The sequence below is a fragment of the Opisthocomus hoazin genome, unplaced genomic scaffold (assembly GCF_030867145.1).
Source record: "Opisthocomus hoazin isolate bOpiHoa1 unplaced genomic scaffold, bOpiHoa1.hap1 HAP1_SCAFFOLD_185, whole genome shotgun sequence".
NCBI classification, from domain to species: Eukaryota; Metazoa; Chordata; class Aves; order Opisthocomiformes; family Opisthocomidae; genus Opisthocomus; species Opisthocomus hoazin.
In genome coordinates this window covers 35284-41283 of record NW_027448948.1, presented here as the reverse complement: position 1 = coordinate 41283, position 6000 = coordinate 35284, and positions in this window count along the sequence as shown.

Below are 6000 nucleotides of genomic sequence, written 5' to 3'. Positions count from 1 at the left end.
GTTCAGGATGCTGGTTGAGAGGGTCCCTTGGGAGAGAGTGCTGAAGGGCAAAGGCATCCAGGCAGGCTGGACATACTTCAAGGCGCAAGTCTTAAAGGCACAGGAGGACGCGGTCCCCATGTGCTGCAAGACGAACCAGCAGGGAAAAAGACTGGCCTGGCTGTAAAGGCAGCACTTGCTAGGTCTCAGGAAAAAAAGAGAGTCTAACACCTATGGAGCAGGTAACTCAAGAGGAGTCCAGGGGTCTCGTTAGGTCATGCAGAGAAGAAAGGCAAAAGCCCAGCTACAACTCAGGCTGGCCACTGATTAAAGGACAACAAAAAATATTTTTACAAGTACATCAACAAAAAAAAGAGGGCCAAGGAGAGTCTCCAACACTTATTGGATGCGAGAGGGAATATTGCCAGCAAGGATGAGGAAAAGGCTGAGGTCCTTAATGCCTTCTTTGCTTCAGTCTTTAAGTCAGCCCCCAGTGCTGGAAGATAGGGAAGAAGAGCAGAATAAACCTCCCATAATCAAAGAGGAAGCACTTAACAACCTGCTATGCCACCTGGACATTTACAAGTCTATGGGGCCGGATGGGATCCACCCAAGAGTGCTGAGGCAACTGGCGGACGAGATGGCCAAGGCAATCTCCATCTTCTGTCAGCAGTCCTGGCTAACAGGGGAGGTCCCAGATGACTGGAAGATCACCAGTGTTAACGCACATCTACAAGAATGGCCAGAAGGAGGATCCTGGGAAATACAGGCCTGTCAGCCTGACTCCGGTGACAGGCAAGATTATGGAGCGATTCATCCTGAGTGCACTCACCAGGCATGTAAAGGAAAACCAGGGGATCAGGCCCAGCCAGCATGGGTTCATGAAAGTCAGGTCCTGCTTCACCAACCTGATCTCCTTCTATGACCGGGTGACCCACCTAGTGGACGAGGAAAAGTCTGCAGATATCATCTACCTGGACTTTAGTAAGGCCTTGGACACTGTTCCCCACAGTATCCTCCTGGAGATACAAGCTGCTCACGGTTTGCATGGGTGTACTCTTTGCTGGATAAAGAACTGGCTGAACGGCCGAGCGCAGAGAGTGGTAGTGAATGGAGTTCAATCCAGCTGGCAGCTGGTGATGAGTGGTATTCTCCAGGGCCCAGTTTTGGGTGTGGTCTTGTTTAATATCTTTATCAATGATCTGGATGAGGACATTGAGTGTTCCCTCAGTAAGTTTGCAGATGACACCAAGTTGGGCGGGAGTGTTGATCTGCTCATGGGCAGGAAGGCTCTGCAGAGGGATCTGGACAGGCTGTATCGATGGGCCGAGGCCAACGGTATGAGCTTCAACAAGGCCACATGGTGGATCCTGCACTTGGGTCACAACAACCCCATGCAACACTACAGGCTTCAGGAGGAGTAGCTGGAAAGCTGCCCAGTAAAAAAAGGACCTGGGAGTGCTGGTCGACAGCTGACTGAACATGAGCCAGTAGTGTGCCCAGGTGGCCAAGAAGGGCAACGGCATCCTGGCTTGTATCAGGAACAGTGCAGCCAGCAGAAGTACGGAGGTGATCGTGCCACTGTACTTGGCACTGCTGAGGCCACACCTCGAGTATTCTGTCCAGTTTTGGGCCCCTCACTACAAGAAAGACATTGAGGTGCTGGAGCATGTCCAGAGAAGGGCAACGAGGCTGGTGAGGTGTCTGGAAAACAAGGCTTAGGAGGAGCAGCTGAGGGAACTGGGGCTGTTTAGTCTGGAGAAGAGGAGGCTGAGGGGGTACCTTATTGCTCTCTACAACTACCTGAAAGGAGGCAGTAGAGAGGTAGGTGTTGGTCTCTTCTGCCAGGTAACTAGCAATAGGACGAGAGGCAATGGCCTCAAGTCGAGTAAGGGGAGGTTTAGATGAGATATTAGGAAAAATTTTTTTACTGAAAGAGTGGTCAGACATTGGAATAGGCTGCCCAGGGAGGAGGTTCAGTCACCATCCCTCGAGCTGTTTATAAAACGTGTAGATTTGGCATTTCAGGATATGATTTAGTTGGCATGGTGTTGTTGGGCGGATGGTTGGACTTGATGATCTTAGAGGTCTTTTCCAACCCATGATTCTGTGATTTTATGATTTGTCTGAATGTCACATACATGTCGTTCATATTTACAGCTGTAAAGAGAAAGACTTTCACAGACATGTTTCCTTACTGTGTTACTGGAAGAAAGCTCTTGCTTGTCACACAGAGACGGTGGACGTCAAGTATTGTCCATAATAAGGAGAAGTTATCTGTGCAGCTTTTCTTTTAAAGGAGTATATTTGGCATTTGGAAGGTCAATGACAATTCCCAGGCTTCTGTGGTGGTCTACATAAACTGAGGATGATGGAGTCTCAGTTTTGGACATCACAGTGCTCAGATTCCAACTGGCCAAGTGTTGGGTTCATCACTTTGCTTTCCTGCTGCATGATGTTTCCCATGAAAGGTAGTTATTTAGCACAGGTGTACACTTTACATTCAGATTTGCGAGTCACCCATCTTCCAAGTTGCCCAGTGTGCTGAAGTAGGGTGGTGGTGTCTCTGAGGTGATACTTTGACGCCAGAGTCTTTACTAGATCTGCATTTCACTTACGCACTTGAGAACATCTTCCATTTCCTCAATTCAGTAGTATGGACAGAAAAATCTCATTGTATGCTTCCCTGTTGTGACCCTTGTTCTCTGTAAGAAGAAGTGGTGTGCACAACATTTCTGATAGACATTTGATGTCTTTCTACAAAGTTAGTTTCCCTGTTGGGTGATGGTTATGGTCATCTGTGTGACCCCTTTAGTAGGCATGGTGGTGTTTAGTAGGCGTGGTTGTGTTGGGTTCATGATTGGATATTATGATCTTAGAGGTCTTTTCCAACATATGATTTTTACTTGACAAACTGTGGCTGTGGTCTTTGTTGTGAGCATCTCTGTGAGCCTCCTGTGCACTTTTTACTACCTACATACCCTCCTTGTGTACGTACTACCGTTAACATAATCTGAAATGTTAAGCTGTGACTCCTTCACTTCTGCAGGTTTCCCATTCTTGCTGCTAAAGGCAAGCTCTAAAGCTGGGCCTCTTTGTGGCTGGTAACATATAATAGTTAAAAGATCTCCTGTAATTGTTGGGCTGAGGAAGCAGTTTCCATCTGTCCCTTGAAGGTGTTCAGCCGCCAAGACAATGACTTTGATAGACTCTGTTTGCCTAAGATGTCACTGAATGAAATGCTCTTTTGCCTGTTGCTGACATATGGCTGAAATATTGGCTGTTGTCCATGGTGCATTGGAAGACTGTGAACTCAGAGCAAGAAACGTGAGAGGCTGGCTTGGAACTGGAACAATACGTGGCTCAGTGTGGACTTGGCTGAGGAATGGAAAAAAATTTTTAGCAGGGCCTGGTGTGATAGGACAAGGGGTAATGGTTTTAAACAAACACAGGTTAAATGTAAGTTAGCTATAAGGATGAAACTTTTTACTACACAGGTGCTGAAAAACTGGAAAAGGTTGGTCAGAGAGGTGGTAGATGCCCATGCCCAGAAACATTCAAGGTCAGGTTAGAAAGGGCTCTGAGCAATTTGATCTAGTTAAAGAAGTCCCAGATCATTGGAGGAGTGTTGGACTAGATGACCTTTAAAAGTCCTTTCCTACTCAAAGTATGCCATGACTCTATGATTCTTTGATTCTATGATAGTGGTTTGATTTCATGGCTGGTGCCACGACCTGTGCCATTCATGCTCTGATCCTGGATTCCCTGTCCTGAAAGGCAATGACAGTCCTCCAATCATAAAGTATTTGCACAATAACTGTGCATGTAGAATGATGATGCATGGGTAGAAGAGCTCATAATTCCTGTGTGAAACCTCCTTTATCTATCCATATTTCCCTGTAACATTGTGATGCAGAGGTTCTTCATAGCGGTAATTACACTTTCTTTCAGGCTTTTGTCTCCTGGAAGGTCATGGTTCATCTTCCCCATTTCTGGGTACTGATTTTGCATTCGATGCTGTGCTTGTTTTTTTGCGCAAATAATTACTTCAGCCACACAAGACAGAATTTTAAGTGCAACCAAAATGAAGGAGAAACTAATAGAGAATCTGCTGTAATTTCTCTGAAGGCTTAGCTTTAGAAAGAGGCCGTGATAAGGCGTTTAACATTACGGCTTCTCAGTTGAGGGAGATTAGCAGGCCACGTAAATTACTGAGAGCTGTCGACCATTTTTTAAATGAAACCCTCTACAATGTAGTCCAGAGGAAGAAACTTTCTCTTCTAATGCTTCCTTGCCTTGCTTGTCTGATTTCTGTTTTTCTTGTCCTGGCTTCCTGTGTATGTAGGTTTACTTGTAATTAACAGCAAAGCTTTGCTTAGGGATGCGTCGTGTGTTTGTACCTTTTGCTCATGCTGCAGTGGGAGTGAAAGGCAGGAGATGTGAGGGTATCTTTATGTTCTGTTGTTGCCAGGGGTATAGATATAAAGGGTACCTTAGTAGAAGCCGCATCTCTGTGGAACAGCAAGTGTGATAAAAGAGGGGTGGAGATTCACCCTAAGTTATTAGTTTGATGACCCATGCCCTGTTGGATCACCGCCCCTCCTTTAGTTCGGGCGTGCTATCATTCGTGTGCTTTAGTATGTCCTAATGCCGATATGCTTTTCATTTCTTGCTCAGCAGTGTTACTCATAGGATTGGTCTATTAGACATACACAGGTATTTTCACTGTCAATGGCTTATTAGTTGAAAGTTTTTTGTAAAACTCTATCATTCATTGCTTTACTCTTCCTCTAGTCTTACAACACAGAGTTTTCATTTAACATTCAATATCTGAAATGCGTGTAAGCAGTACCTTAGGAGTGCAATCACAATCGGTGAGGAAGGGTGAGATTCTGTGTAAATACCTGCTCAGTATGGGCAGGCGGCCCTCTTGTAGGTGTCTCTCCATGTGAAGTGCAGTGTGGCTACTTCTTTGTGAGAATAGTCTTGTTGGCAAGGAAGAGCCCGTTCTCATAGCAACTTTGTGGCCAAGTACTCATTTTCTAATAACTGCTAGCGTGGAAGAAGCTTGTGAAGGAGAAACTGAGTCCTGTAGTCCGTGCCTTTGTATCTTTTGAGGGAGTAGCAAGAGTGGCATCACTGGGAACTGAGTTATCACCAGGACCCTGTGAGTGAGCACAGCAGTCATCCACGAATGCATCTCTTGTTTGGAGAAATAGGAGTTTTAGGAAATTCTGCAGTACCTGTAATTTCCAAACTTGTGATCTGTGTAGCACTTGGAATGATTCATCTGGTCAGCATGTGCCCTGCTGTCTCCATGGTGATGGATTAAGTTTTGATGGTTTGCAGAGAGTCTTGCATTCCATGTGTTCCTTTGACTGTTGTTGAGAGGAGGTGTTATGGTGCAGACAGGCACCACGGAGGATCAAGTACCTTTTCATAGGCGCGGCACTCCGAGGGTTTTATCCCGTCCATTTTCAGACCACTCCAGGCCTGGACTGGTCTGTGTATCATTGGAGGAAAATGCACATTGCTATGTTGTGTCATCGGCAAACTGCCTTCTCTGGTACTGCCCTTCTGACTTTTCACCTCCTGACTTTTTTGCCATCTTTTTTCTACAAGTCTCTGACTCTCCTGGGAAAGGTAGCTGACGTTGCATACACCTCAGGCACCACCACGGGGGACTATAGCACTCCTCTTTACAGTTTTCTAATAGCACACTGGTAATGGAAGGATCCTGGGAGCATGGGTACCTTTCTGCCGACCGTCCATGTTCTTACATCTACTTACTTATCCCATTCCCTGAAAAAAGCAATCTTGCAAAAAAGACTTGAATAGGTGTCTGTTCCTAGTTCTAGAGCAAGAAGTTGTGGTCATCTCCGGGATTTGTAAACTGGGAGCATGTACTGATACTGCTGCTGTAGAGAATAAGGCTCGCCACGTTCTCCCAGTCTCAGTCATTCTGGGAAGTACACAAAATGAAAGGGCTATAAAGAGAATATTCTCAAAGATAACGGCAGG